General features: G+C 40.9%; 1 protein-coding gene across 1 annotated transcript in view; it reads right to left on the bottom strand.

Moving 5' to 3' along the window:
* Positions 1-16,104, bottom strand: part of Clic4 (chloride intracellular channel 4) — a 54,333-nt gene that overhangs the window by 37,599 nt on the left and 630 nt on the right. The window lies entirely within an intron of this gene.

Genomic DNA, 16,104 nt, shown 5'->3' with positions numbered 1-16,104 from the left:
TTTTAAAATTCTAATTCTCTGTATCAATCTGTTCTTATGTTTAGCCCAACAGCTACAAAATGAGCAGCTAGTCACCCCAAATTACATGTTTCAAATTCAAAACTGAATACTACCTTTACCTCTGGTGTTCTACTATGAGGTAACAGAGAAAACCACACCAGAAGCAGACTTAGTACTTCTATTACATGCTTCCATCCCCATACTATACAAACCAATTTGCCCTAAAATGCTAACAGATGTTTACTGAATTAATGAGTTATCTCCTTTATATCAAGGTTTGTTGTACATGGGAAACGTAAATGGTGAAGAAAATACTCCCTGATAACTAAGTGTAGTGGCACACACTCATAATCCCAATACAGAGAATGCTGAGGTGGGAGGCTGAGTCCAAGGCCAGCCTGAACTACCTAACAAGGCCCTGTCTTTTTTAAAAAAAAAAAAAAAAGGCCCTTAACTCTTGGCATCCCCATTGTGGCTACAACAAAGATGTGATGAGAGTTGAGCTGATGAGTGGCAGAACAGGACAGGAGGAAGGATTAATTCTGCTCAGGGAGCAACAAGGTCAGAGAATGATTCAGAAGATACTTAAACTAAGCCTTGCAGAACATCTGGTTCCATGAACTGACTTCCTAAAAGCCCTGAAATACGTTAAAGCTAAACTTGTTACAACTGGAAAGGGAGAGAGGTGGGAGGGAGAGAGGAGGGAGAAGAGGGAGCAGACGTAGACAATTCTGGTGTATTATGTACATGTACCAACTCCCCAAGACTGATGAATGCAATCACTGTGTACTGCAAACATAAAATTAAAAATCGTATAAACTGTTTACAGTTAGTTGTATTCCAAACTACTTCTAATAAGATATGGCATAAATATATACAATTCTTCCCCTCAGAAGCACACTCACAAATAGCTGAGCGTCCTGGTGTGCTTGCAAAGGGCTCCAAGAAGGATCACAAGAGCTGAAAACAGTTACCATGAGCAAGAATGCTTTGGGGAGCTTTTAAAAGCCCTTTTTTGAGAACAAGATGTGCTCTGACCAGAAACAGGAGATCTACTACACTCTCTGTAACTATCCAACTAGAAAAAAACCCAATTACTACTGTACTTAGCCACACTGGGATCTAACTAAGTTAAAAACTGAATAATCCCAGAATACATTAAGCAAAATATGTTTCTTATAGAAGTCGAGCCTCATTAGACATTTATCTGTGATAAAGGCTGAAGAATAAAATCAACTTTACAAAAATATCAGTGATGGGAAAGTGACAGAGACAAAAAAAATTCAAAGAAATGTTAATTACCTATTTTAAAGAAAGAGCTCCTGGTGGCCAGGTATAGTGGTGCACACCTATAATTCCAGCACTCAGGAGACTGACGCAGGGGGATCACTGAGAGTTCGAGACCAACCTGGGCTACAAAGTGAGCTCAAGGCCAGACTGAACTGCATAGTGAAACCTTTTCTCAAAAAGACCAAAAAAAAGAGTTCCCATAAATGGTTTGTTTTTAAGGGGCAAGGTAAGCGAACCGCAGGACTAATCACTTTAATAACTTTTAAATAAAACAAAGGAGGGGGGGACTCAAAAGTATTGGCTGATCTCATTAGCTCTGCTCAAGAAACTTTATAGCTGTGACTTCACTCCTGGATTACACATCTATATTTAGCTTATACCTAATATGGATGAAGTCCTGAACAGCCATTTCCTCTCTCCACAAAAAGAAACTTCCTTGCTTTTTTTCTATCAACAATGCAAAGAGTAGGCTCCTCTGAAGTGGGAAGTTTTTTAAAAAAGAAAGAGAACTCAGAAAAACATTAACAAATTAGTATGATTTTTGCTAAACTTGGATCACTACAACATTTCTAAATCAGAAATTCTAAAATCAAACTATGTGATGTTCAAGTGAGAATCCTTTAACAAGTCTATAAATAAACCCAAGAAATACTAAGTAGTAATTAATCAGGTTTCCAAAAGGCAAAGGGCTGAGGTCATGGAAATTTAGTTTCCTTTCAAATTTTGATAAAGAGGAGCTGAAGAGTGTAGTTCAGTGATAGAACATTTGCGTGGCATATGTGGGGCCCTAAATTCTATCCCCACAGACACACACACACACTCCTCAAGATATTAGGCTCTAGAATCACAAGCTTGGTAAAAATCCCAAAACTGCTACTGTCTGGCCCTGTGACCTTACACAGGAATGACTTCTATAAGTCTTGAGTAAAACAGTATTGATCGCCCCTGTGAGAGTTTATGAGGATCAAGTGAGCTAGTTTATGGAAAGGGCTGTAACTAACACTCTGCCTAGCTCAGAGTCAGCACTCAATGAGACCTATCATGGCTATTACTCTGGCTTTGACAAAATTGAAAGCCTTCTGCGTTCATTTTTTATGTAATAGTCTACTGTATCCTGTACAAGAATAAATAGGTAGTTTCTCAAGAAGTTTAAAGCATAACAAAATAAAAGGTTTTAAAGTCACTTTATGAAAACAAGTCACTTTAATTGATAGATGATCCCTACACCATCTATCAATTATAGCCATGATAAAGTTTTAAAGCTTTCCCACCGTCCCATTTGATACCGTGAAAATTTTCAAAGACAACAAAATCTTAGGATCTAGAAATAAACTACTTCAGCCGAGCATGATGGCACACACCTATAATCCCAGCACCCAGAAGGCCGAGGCAGGAGGCTGGCCCTGAGTTTGAGGCCAGCCTGGGCTACACAATGAGTTCAAGACCAACCTATACTATGTAACACAACCATGTTTCAAAAAACCTAAAAGAGGGCCAGGGATATAGCTCAGTGGTTCAGCACCTACCTGGTAAGCACAAGGTCCTGAGTTCGATTCCTGGCACCCACCCCCCAAAAAAAAGTAAATCAAAAAACCAAAAAGAAAAATAAAAAAGAAATTACTTCCACTCTACCCTTACTCCTTAAAGGTTATAAAGGGTAAAACCTATAAATCTACATTATTTTAATTTCTTCTATGGGGCCAGGGATTTAGCTCAGCAGCACAGCACCTGCCTGACAAGCATGAGGTCCTGAGTTTGACTTCTGGTACCAAAAAAAAATTTTTAAAAATAAAAATAAAAAAATTTTTAAAAAAGAATTTCTTCTATTATGAATTTTTTAATTAATTAAGTTTACTGAAACATTTTAGATATATATAATGGTCACATTCATCATAGGGAATGTGTACCTACACACAATATAACTTCATTCTTTTTTTTCACGTTCTCCTCCCCTCCCCTCTTCAACCCCTCTTCCTCTCCTTATTTACAAAAGCTTCATTTCCATTTTTCCTTCTTTTTTCATTTTTCTATTTTCCCTTTCTTCTTTTCCCCCACTCCCTCTATTATAAATTAAATGAAAAGAACTTAATGTCTTCCTCCCCTTATGGAATGGTAAAGATTTTTAAATATTTAAACATCACTTCCCCTAAAGAGAGCATTAGATAAATTCCAGTTAATATGTAACCAGTTCAACTTTATAATTGAATACCATAAAAATCAAAAACTAGCAAAATGCAGTAGCACAAAAAGCCAAAAAAATTCAAAAGTACTTTTAAGCAGAGAATGCTGGCATAAGCCTATAATTCCAGCATTTCAGAGGCTGAGACAGGAGTGTCTCAAATTCCCAAACAACCAGGATCACAAAGATTATTTCTTTTCTTTCGTGTATCAAAGATTATTTATTTTCTTTTGTGTTTTTACTTTGATTAAAAAAAAAAAAAGCAAGAAAGGAAAAAGAAAAAAGAAAAAAAGCTCTTCACTTTAGCTCCAAGTCCAGAAAGAATGCTGCGATACATGGGCTAGGACAATAGAACCCAATCTCACTGTCCTTTTTTTAGTAACCTAGTAAGTATAACAGGCCATGGCTCATTAAAGTTAACTCTGGAGTAAACTCAAGTCTAGTCATGGACTCCTTTGGTACTAATCCTGTTCTTTTGATCACTTCCCCACCTATGTTTCTCTCAGTACTTACTGTTCTGGAGACTGAAACCATATAGGTTGAACACATGCACTAATTAATCACGGGCCAATGCAGTCCTAACTCTACCTTTCCAAAGGCAGAATAATAAACAAATATGGTTTACTATCTGTCAACCCCAAGTGCTTTTCTTACATTAACTCTTTTAATCTTTGTAGAATCCCAAGAGATAGACACTATTACCCCAGGCGAGGCACTAAGGCATTAACTGAAGAGCAGAACCAGGATTCAAACACCAGCTCTGGAGACCACCTCTTATCAACTGCACTCTAGCAACAGCAACATAAAGAGCCAGTCAGTGATCTACAATATGATGGCTCAACTGCTTACTTCAAATACTAATTCTGATGATCTTTAATTTGGAATGGACCACATGAATGTCTACATAGAGAATACAAATGATATTTCATGTCAACACCTTTTTTTTTTTTTTCGTCTTTTTGAGACAAGGTTTCACTCTGCAGTTCAGGCTCATCTTGAGCTCACTTCGTAGCCCACGTTTGCCTTAAACTCCCAGCAATCCTCCTGCCTCTGCCTCCCAAGTGCTAGGATTACAGGGGTGCACCACCACACCCAGCCCCTCAATAGTCATTCTTTGGCTCTAACTCTGGGATCTCCAGATCTCACATATAGTACCACAAAAGACAGAAAGAACCTTTGCCAGGCATGGTGGCACACACCTGTAATCCCAGCCCTCAGAAACTGAAGCAAGAGAATGGATGCAGAGTTAGAGGTCAGCCTAGGCCACATAGTGAGTTTAAGGCCAGGTTAAATTACATAGTGAGGTTCCGTCTGAAAAACTAAAATAAGCCAGGCATGGTGGTACATGCCTATAATTCCAGCACTGAGGAAGCTGAAGCAGGAAGACTGTACCAAGTTCAAGGCAAGCCTACACTACACAGTGAGTTCCAGTCCAGCCTGTGAGACTCTGTCTCAAAAAATCAATTATACATATATATATAAGAACCTTTACAAGCAATGCCAAGGCAACACCATAGCACAGGGTCACCAAGACAATAACCTCCTCCACAATTCTAATCCCAGTGGCTGTCAGACCACATGCTCAAAGCCAAAACCCAGCTGTGGATTTATCCATGACTCACTTCAATTTCTGGGGTTTTTTTTGGGTTTTTTGTTTTGTTTTGTACTTTTACAAAGAAAAAAAAAAAAGTAAATCAGTTCACTTCAATCTAAATTAAGAGTCATTTTGAGGAACCACACCAAAGCAGCAAATCTGAACCTGGCCCAGTGACTCCCGACACTCTCAGCCTACCTCTCTGGGTTCCTATATTCCTGCACTTTAACAGGCGTTTGGTTTTCCCTAATCACATGATCTTTTATTTCCTCACTTTTCCCATTAGCCTTCTCTGAATCAAGCCTGTACAAGGAAAAAATAAAAGCTTCTGTAATTGCTTCAGCGAACATTTTACTGAGTAACAATCAAAACAGTTAATAAATTACATCGTTACTACAGTGTCTGGCACGCAGAAAACACTCCATAAGTGTTTACATTAGTTCAATTAGGTAAGAAACCCTCTTATTTATATTTCTTCTATCACACAGTTGGGAAAAGCAACATAAAAATAAGTCAGTGAGAATAAATATCAATTCTAAACACACGTACATAGGAGATATTCCTAGGACTGAAAAGACCTCCCAGGCAGTAAGTTACAGTGACTCCCCAGGGAAATAATCTTCCATCTACAGTTATGCTGTACAGTGTTTGTCCCATGTTACAGCTCCTATCTGGGCTACTGAGAGTGCATTCATTTTGCTTCCCCAGTGCCTAGAGCAATTCCTGGTACATGATAGGTGGTAAAGTAAAGCCTTTTTAATGAAGGATTGCTTATACTTGTACTAATTTGTATGCCCTCTCTATATTTACAAAAACAAAACTGCTGTGAGAGATACACAGATGCAAAGGAAATATAAAGGAACTCAGGGCTTTATTGGTAAGTTTTAACTTTTCCTGCAATATATATATATTTTGTTTTGTTTTGTTTTTTGTTTGCAGTACTGGGAATCCAACTCACAACCTCGCATTTGCCAGGCAAGCACTGTGCCGCTGAACTAAATCCCCAGCCCCTGCAATATTATTTTTTAACAGGACAGATTCTGGCAAGAATCCAGACGTCCCAGCATCACAATCTACTTAACAGCACCAAATGTAAAGTGTGTCTGCCAGAAATAGAGGGAAAAAAAGCAATGGTACAGATTCTATGAAATGACCAAAGACAGAAGAAACAGAGAAGCAGGGTGTGGTGGTGCACACCTGTAATCCCAGTACTCCTGGGAGGCTGAGGCAGGAGGATCACTGCGAGTTCAAGCCAGCCGGGACTACATAGTGACTTCAAGCCCAGCCTGAACTATACAGTGAGACCTTGTCACCAAAAAAAGCCCCTCAAGAGATATAAGGTTTTATCACTACCAACTAGGGTGTTTTTAAAGCTAAATACTGTCCACTTGACACAAGTGCTCACTCCCTCCTTGAAAGCCTCCCCAGCTTCTTTGATACCTCACTCTTGTAGTTCACCTCTCACAACTCCTCTTTCACAACGCCTTTGTCCTCCTTTTCTACCTTCCCCCTCCATACCCCAACCTCCAAGCACTGTCAGTGCACAAGAATTTGATCCTATGCGGTTTTCTGGTTCTTCACGTACCCACAGAAAAGACAGATATATTCTAAAACAATGAACAGAAAACAATGAACAAAATGGTTGTAAGAAATATTGAGTTGACAACTCATCAGGTATAACTTCCCCTCCAAATCTACACCAAATCATCAATATTTTAGCGACATAGGCAGACTGGTAGAATGCTATATCTGCCAGTAATTTCAGCTTGTCTATGCTTTATTTTGCCAACTATCTTACGAAATACTGCTATTATCTTTTTCCACAGGACAGCATATTTTAAAGAATATTTTTAGCCAACTATAATCAGTAGCTGTACAGTTAAAATCTATCAATTATACTTAAGTGCTTTTACTCATTTTTTTTTTTTTTTGAGATAAGGTCTCGGTGTGTAGTGCAAACTGGCCTTGAACTCACTATGTAGCCCAGGTTGGCCTCAAACTCATGGCGATCCTCTTGCCTCAGCCTCTCAAGTGCTAGGATTACAGGTGTGTGCCACCACACCCAGCACTTCTGCTTATCATTTAAAACAAAGACTTACTGAGTGTCTATCATGAAACAGGCAATATACTAAGTACTGTGGTAGATGCAAAAATGAATAGGACAGGGATCCTACCATATGAAGTTTACAAGACATAGATGCAAAACTATCAACTGGCTTTAAAGGAAGGAGGAAATGGGCTGCTTTACGAGTCATGCAAGGGAGAATGTTCCTATGAGGGGGACCTCATATCAAGGAGGTGGCACTGGGCCAGGGATGTAGCTCAGAGCCATAAGCACTTGCCTGGCAAGCCTGAGGTCATGAGTTCAATTCCCCGTACCAAAGAAAAAAGAAAAAAGGAGATAGCATCTGAGAAATTCCTTGAAGGATATCTGTTAAACTATGTCTCCATTTAATCTCTCACCTAACAAATCAGCATTCAATTAAGCAGTTTTTTTTAGATAGGTTCTCGCTATGTAGTCCAGGCTGGTCTCAAATTTACAGCAATCTTCCTGCCTCAGCCTCCTGAGCGCTGGGATTATTGGCATGTGCCACCACACCCAGCCTTCAATTCAGCTCTTGTTTTCTAAAAACCTTCCCTTTGCCATGTGTCCCCCTCTGGCTATCAGCCTGTCTCTTCAAAACACAACCAAGTTTGTTAGAGGTGGCCTTGCACTTTGACACTTTCTGCTTCCTACTCACTCTACTGTAGATTCCCTGCCTCCTCATTCCTTCCACACTGAGCTTCCAGGCTGATAAATACAACGAACACTCCACCTGACACAAGTGCTCACTCCCTCCTTGAAAGCCTCCCCAGCTTCCTTGATACCTCACTCTTGTAGTTCACCTCTTACAACTCCTCTTTCACAACGCCTTTGTTCTCCTTTTCTACCTTCCCCCTCCATACCCCAACCTCCAAGTATTGTCAGTGCACAAGAATTTGATCCTATGCGGTTTTCTGGTTCTTCACGTACCCACAGAAAAGACAGATATATTCTAAATACCACACAAATACTGTACCATATGTGTCTGTGTTCAAGTCCCAAATTCCTCTACCCTGCCTACACTTCTTTCTGAACACATCTGTGTACCTAGCAGACATCACTACCTGCCATCTCAGGAAGCTCAACAAAACAGAGCGTCACCATTATCTGCTCCTCTTCCACCTCCGTTGAGTTATTTCTTGACCAGTGACTTTAACTGAAAGCCCACATCATTTCCCACATTCACCTCCTTCAACACCTTCCTACTGACTCCACTTTCAAAATGTACCTCACGCTGGGAGTGATGGCGCACACCTGCAATCCCAGCACTCGGCAGGCTGAGGCAGGAGGACGGCTGTGAGTTTAAGGCCAGCCTGAGCTATATAATGAGACCTTGTCTCAAAAAAAAAAAAGAAAAAAAAGTACCCCAAATCCATTCTCTTTTCTCCATCACCTCCTAATTCAGGCCACCATCATTCTCAATTGCAGTGGCCTCCAAATAGTGACAACTGTTTCTACTCCTACCTCTCTTCAATTCATTCTTTTCTTTTTTCCGTTCAATTCATTTTCAACTGAGCAGTTGAGCCACTCTCCTTAAAATGTACCTCTACCTTGACACTTCCTCACTTAAACCCTTTGGGAATGGCCATTTTTACTAAGGATAAAAACTCATCTGGCATATAAAGACCTCTGTGACCTGGTCTGTCTATTTCTTGTTCTACTCCCCAGTTTTATTGTCTATATTCCAGTTACGCTTCAATTCCTTGCCTATTTCCAGGCTTTATACATGCTGATCCCACCAGCATGGAATGTTCTTCCTCCCACCCTTCTTTTTTTGTTGTTGTTCTTTTTTGAGAGAGTCTCACTATATAGTTTAGGCTGGCCTTGAACTCACTTATGTGGCCCAGGCTGGTCTCGAACTCACAATGATCCTCCTACCTCTCAGCCTCCCAAGTGCTGGGATTACAGGCATGTGCTACCACGCCCAGCTCCTATCACCCTTCTACCACTCATTCTACACACCATGTTCTCAGGGAAGCCCTCACTAGGCCTCTATTGATACTGAGTTTTCTGGGTCAGGTGTGTTGGTGCACACCTGTAATCTCGGCACTTGAGAGGCTGAGGGGGGCGTCATCACAAGTTTGGGGCCAGCCTGGCTACCCACTGAGTTCAAAGCCAGCCTAGCTATATAGTGAGACACTGTCTTAAACAAACAAACAAACAAAATACTTGGATTTTTAGAGCAGATTTCTCAAGAGAACAGACAGCCTACCTTCAAACCATTTTATCAATACTGATTCTTTGGACAATTCTAGGAGTTGGCAGATGTCGCAACACAGAACCCTGCTTTCTTTAGCAAAGATTTATCAGGGCAAGTGGGAATCACGGCAGTAGAAGGGTTAAAGCACTGGACTCAAAACAGGGCCAAGGTTCTTTTAGTGCTGTTACGAAGGTAAATACAGACATAGCTAGGTTTCTTCTATAAAGCCTAAATAAATTCTCTTTAAGCCAGTCCACTTGTTACTTACTCTTCTGAAGAACGTTAAAATACATCAAGTTCTCACCAATGTTTCATGCAAGTTTATGAAGAAGAGCACGATCTGTTTGCAATCAAGGGCACCACTGACAAAGTGTAAATAACATCTGTGTTGCTGATGGCTACTAGGGACTTCACGAAGAATCAAGTCCTAAACATGAAATCTGGAACATCAAGTAATATAAAGCTATACTCTTCATAAGCTTACATCTTTGCAAAAGCTTCAGTTCAGTCCTATGTTATGTTCAACGCCAAGATTTAATTTAAGTCTAACCACCTCTTCTCTCCCAATTAGTCTGTACACTCTGGTCTCAGAGCTACCACTCTTGCAGTTTCCTAAGTGGCACAATAACCTAATTTAATTCCTCTTTAGTTTTTAATGAGTGTTTACTCCAGTAATCTACCACCTGGTCACTACTTCAAAATAAAGTAACTGGTTGTTAGTGGAGGAAAACATGCAAAGAACTCACAAACCCTCAGAAGTTCTTACCTCAACTTTCATCTAATTGTTTGGTTTTGCATTCACCAATATTTGTTCAGATTTTCTTTTATTCCTCTCCCACACATACAAGTAAATAGCCATGCTGCACAGTGGTAAAATACATTATAACAGGTGATTGACATTTTTGCAACTATTATGAGAGCTAAATCCTTTTCATAAAAATGAATTTTTTCACATGTACATGTGGAAGTAATAATTTTATTACAAAAAAAAAAAGAAAACCTGTTATACTCCTAGCCTAGAGTTACACACATGCTATATTTCAGTTTTCAGCTCAAAAAAGGGGAAAAAAAAAAAACACATTCCTATGAAAGGAAACTTAAAAATTTTTAAAAAAGGAAATTTAGAAATAAAACGCGTGATGACCTGAGGTCAGTACTTATTCAAAACATTAATTTCAAATTTAATATATTCCTAGTCTAAATTTTCAAACTCAGTCCTATTTATCTATATTAGGTTATCACTTTCATAAACTTGTAATTAGTCTAACAGTCTCCTGACTTTATATACATGCATATATATTGGAGAAGGGTGCTGGAAATTAAACCCAAGGCTTTGAATATACTAGGCAAGTACTCCACCATTGAACTATAGCCTTAGACCTTTTCATTTTTTTTTTTTTTTTTTTTTTTTTGGAGACAGGGTCTCGCTATGCAGTTCAGGCTGGCCTTGAGCTCACTCTGTAGCCCAGGCTGGTCAAACTTGCAGCAATCCTCCTGCCTCAGCCTCCCAAGTGCTGGGATTACAGGCAGTGCCACCACACCTGGCTGACCTTTTTATTCTTTTAAGACAAGGTCTCATTAAATTCCCCAAGCTGGCTGCAAACTCATGATCCTACTGCCTCAGCCTTGTTCCCTGATAGCTGGGATTAAAGGACTGTGCCACCCTGCCCAGCTCTTGCTTTTACATTTTAAATAAGAAAAAATTGAAACCAAATAAGGCAAATTGATATTCCTTATACCAATACTTGGTACTGGCCACTGAGGGATAAAAGCCAAGTCTCAAAAAAGACATTTCACAAGGAAAGTCACCAACTAGTGCCCTGAATTAAATTTAGACTTCTGTTCAATCATACTTGGATGGTTTGTAGTCATGATGTAAGTTCTATTTTCTTCAGAAAGACCCTTTCCATTCTCTATAAGGACCTCTAGAAAAGCAACGCCATCCTACCTTACTTTCCCACTTGACCAAAATCTTAACTCCGCTTTAATCACACTTCCCATCCTGCCTTCCGCATTTCCCTTTTATAGACTCACTAATTCCCTATTCAGGAGACTTCAGGATACTGAGGCTCCTCAGTTCCAGTGAAGCAGGAAGTGAGAAAGTCTTACTCACCACCCCCTTACTGACTTCTAGGCACCTCAATAAGCATCCCTTAAACCAACGTGACTGTTGCCGGGTGTGGTGGCGCATGCCTGCAATCCCAGCACTTGGGAGGCTGAAGCAGGAGGATCGTTGCAAGTTAAAGACCAGCCTGGGCTACAAAGTGAGCTCACGCCAGCCTGAACTGCACAACGAGACCCTGTCTCAAAAAGACAAAAAAAAAAAAAAAAAAAAAAAACCGACGTGACTGTTAGTAAACCTGGTCCTCCCAAGTGCCTCTTTCCTATCACCATTCAGATTGCATTAGACTTCGCAGAGCTCAGTCGCCTTGGCACCTATCTCTTCCCCACTCTAGGTCCCTTTCAGAATTTTATATTTAACCCAAATAATTACCCTGGCATATGTCAAAAGTAGCACTGTTAAACCTCCATGAACAGCTCAGGCAGAAAGTACCAAGAACAGTTTCAATTAACCTCACATTTTACATTCATTTCTATCTCCTGAATTTTCCTTGGCATCACAAAAAAAAAGAAAGAAAGGGCTTCTAATTCCAAAGAAAAGCACACACACACACTGTCAACAAAATGCTTTTAGGGCTGGGGATTTAGCTCAGCGGCACAGCGCCTGCCTGGCAAGCGTGAGGTCGTGAGTTCGATTCCCAGTGGTGGGGGGGGGGGCGACGGGGAATGCTCTGAAAGAAGGAGGAATAACTCTCCTTCACAGAACCTACCCTCAAAAAACTTATTGTCTAGTAGGGGAGTTCTGTTATAAATATTTATATACAGCCGGGTGTGGTGAAACACGCCTGTATATCAGCACTTGGGAGGCTGAGGCAGGACGATCGTTTCGAGTTCAAGGCTAGCATGGACTACAAAGTGACTCAAGGCCAGCCTGAACTGTATAGTGAGACTCTGTCTCAAAAACACAAAAAACAAATATTTATATACAAAAATGACACACATCACCAGGTGTGGTGGCACACACCTGTAATCCCAGCACTTGAGAGGCTGAAGCAAAAGGATCACTGTAAGTAAGTTCAAGACCAGCCTGGGATACATAGTGTGTTCAAGGCCGGCTTATACTATGTAGTGTGACCCTGTATCCAAAAAAAAAAAAAATGGCCGTGGTGGCACATGCCTGTAATCCCAGCACTTGGGAGGCTGAGGCAGGAGGATCATTTCGAGTTTGAGACCAGCCTGGGCTACAAAGCCAGCTCAAGGCCAGCCTGAACTGCATAGTAAGACTGTCTCAAAAAGAAAAAATAGCACATTAGCATAAATTTGCATATTGTGTACTAGACACAGCTTTAAGATCACTAATATTGCATTTATTAACTAAATTATTCCCTAAAATTGGTCTCTTATACTAGGCATGACGACACATACCTGTAATCCCAGTGCTCAGGAGGCTGAGGCAGGAGGACTGCCAAGAGTTCTAGGCCAGCCTGGGCTACATAGCAAGAGCTTGTATATCAAAACCAAAATAAATAAATAAATTCCCCTACTATTCAGATGTGGCACAGAGAGGTTTAAGTAATGTGTCTTAGGACACATGATTAGTGAGTGGACAAACTGGATCAGAAACTCAGACAGTGGTCAGATTATAAGGGGCCTTACACCTTTAGTGCAGGCTCTTTACCCTATTTGGCTAGTGGTTTCCAACTAGAAATATATAACCTACCAGACCCCTCAGGGTGGTGAAGGTATCACTGTTGAGGATGACTGCCTCTTTCACCACTGGGAGGGCTGAGCCAGGCACTATGGTACATATAGGTTCCAGCTACTGGAAAGGCTGAAGTAGGAAGATCACTGGAGTCCAGGAGTTTGAGGTCATCCTCGACAGCATAGCAAGACTTCATCCCCAAAATTAAATAATTAAGAAAAATTAACTATTGGGAGAATTTCTATCTTCTAGGTAGTCTGTGATGGCAAACCTTTTAGAGCTTTCAACGGACACAAACAGCCCACTGCAGCACCTATACCATACACAGTTTCACCACCACTTCTCTGGGTGCTGGGGTAAAAAAAACAAAAATAGGGAACTGCCGTAACATAGGTGATGAAGAGTTACCGGGCTCATGAGCAGACAACTCCAGAAATACACGAGGAAGACAATGTAGTTGAGCCCACTCTCACTTACTCACCCAGACAACTAAGCTCCACATCCCACTATACCCCTCACCATTCGGTTTCTAATGTCTGCATATGCTTCATGGGTAAATTCCAGTTCTCTGCTAAGGAATCTCATACTCCCATGCTTTCGACATATGATCAATTTTGTGTGTTCTTTTTCTGTTTAAAATGTTCTTGCTACAAATTTCAATGCTTCTTGGCAGAATAACTAATGCTGTTTAACACACCACTCAGAAGAACCAGTCTCTGCTGCTGGTATGCAAGGGCATTTCCCTCCTATTTGCATTTCTCTTTGGGGAGGGTGCAGCTACCGGGGACAGAACCCAGGGCTACAGCACCTGATCTTTTTCTATTTTTTAATTTTGAGACAAGGTCTTGCCAAGTTGCTGTTACACAGGCTGGGCTCAAACTTGCAATCTTCCTGCCTCAGTCTCCCAGAATGCTGAGATTACAGGAGTATGCCCACACACCCAGCCCACATTTGTATCTCTCACGTAGGTTAGGAGAAGAAACTGAGAATTCTTGAAGCACAAATTTTACCTGTTTTTCTTCTTTTTTTCCTTTCAAACAACTAATCTGGTCTATATCAGTAGGAAGTTTGCCTATGTTGAATCATAGGCAAAAAAAAAAAAAAATTCATTTCTTACTTCACAAATGAGGAAAATACAGCTTAGAAAGGGAAAACAAATTGCTCTGGGTAACCCAACCAATAGCACAGAACAGCAACTTGAATCCTGGTTTTCTGCCTCCAAAACCAGTGAGAAAGACACTAGTGATAAACAGGATGCCTTCAGGTCATATGCGACAAAACATGGAAGGTATGCAAGTGACTCAAGTTTGAGGAACAATGTACTACATCTATCTCCTTCTAATTGAAGGACTAAATAACTGTGCGTAGGGCATTAAGCAATGATCTCTTCCTTTCTCCTTCTCCCTACTTCCCAAGAGGGCTGGGTGAAAACCACAGAACCAAGATTGTGCTAAACTGAGTTACAACACCCCAGGTCCCTTTCTGATTCTTATACTCCATTCTTCTTGTCTCACCGTACTGGCTAGGACCTCCAGGACAATACTCAACTTAAAAAGCCACAGCTGAAATAAACTTATCTAATTCTATAATGCTTCTAAAAGTTCACTTTTTTTTTTTGGAGACAAGGTCTCACTATGTAGTTCAGGCTGGTTTTGAACTCACAACAATCCTGCCTCAGCCTCCTGAGTGCTAGGATTAAAGGCCGACAGGCGTGCATGAGCACGCCCGACTAAATGTTCACCCAAGTATCCTGTTTTTTAGATTACTAGTAGGTATCTTTTTTTTTTTTTTTTTTTGGAGTGTATGGAAACCTTTTTATTCCTAGACATGATCTCACAATGTATCCCAGGCTGGCCTCAGACTTGCAATCGACCCGGTTCACTCTCCTCCGTGCTGGGGTTCCAAACACCACGCTGCCCAACTCCAAAAAGCTGGTTTTTTTCCATTAAATTTAAACTGATCTTTGACCGACCCTTCTCCAAGCCGTGTTCCACTTCCCTCCGTTCTCTTTCTCTCATTCTAGTGTATCTTAAAGTACTACTTCTGTCACCCAAATTAACAGACTCTGATATCCTGAGAGTTCTACACCCTCCTGCTATTTCAATTTCCTGGACCAAAACGTTTCTAAAACTGAAAATTGAAAGGAAATCCTAAAACGTTGTTCTGATCACACGCCAATGATTTGTTCTCTCCATCTCTTACACATACTCTTCCACTCTTTTTTTTTTTTTTTTTTGGTTTTTCTCTGGTACCGGGAATCGAACTCACGAGCTTGCGCTTGCCAGGCAGGCGCTGTGCCGCTGAGCTAAATCCCCAGCCCTACTCTTCCATTCTTTAAAATAAAAACACAAGCTAAAAAAAAGATTCTGGAAAAAAAAAAAAATTCTGCTAACTTAGCACGTTACCTAGCTCTAAACAAGCTAGGTTTCTTAAGTGGCTTGGGAGAAACTCCAAGATTTTAAAGTTTTGAGAAAAAGCAACTGGGATCCAGACGTTTATACTTTTACTCTCTCCTTTGCTAAACTGAAAAATACCAAAGAAAGAAGGAAAAGGGACGTGCATAATATTTATAAGCAAATTAGGTATTTCCAGGATATCAAAGGTAAAGGGGTGGGGAGGCAACCCAATCGAGTTACGAAAGCTCTCGATGATTTTTCTTTCAAGACAAAAGGGCACACTTCTTCCCGAGACGGCAACGCGAGGGGAGCAGCCAAAAACGTTGCATCATATGAAACGCTCCGCGCTGGAGAAACGAGAAAACCAGACGGTGGCGAAACACCTAAGACAGGAAAACCCTCGCCGGGAGTGAACGTCGGGCTCCTCCGACCCCCAGGAGCGGCTGGCCGCCCTTTTGTACTTTTTAAAGACTGCACCGAAAACTGAAAGTTTCGGTTTCAGAGCAGCGGGGCTCGGGGATCCTTCCAGGAGCGTCCGAAGAGGCTGGACGCCTCCTCCGGGCGGGCTGCGCCGGGGCTGCGGGCGGGCGCACGCGGGG

This window comes from Chinchilla lanigera, unplaced genomic scaffold (genome assembly GCF_000276665.1).
Source record: "Chinchilla lanigera isolate Chin_1 unplaced genomic scaffold, ChiLan1.0 scaffold00051, whole genome shotgun sequence".
NCBI classification, from domain to species: Eukaryota; Metazoa; Chordata; class Mammalia; order Rodentia; family Chinchillidae; genus Chinchilla; species Chinchilla lanigera.
This window is presented reverse-complemented; position numbering and strand designations above follow the sequence as displayed.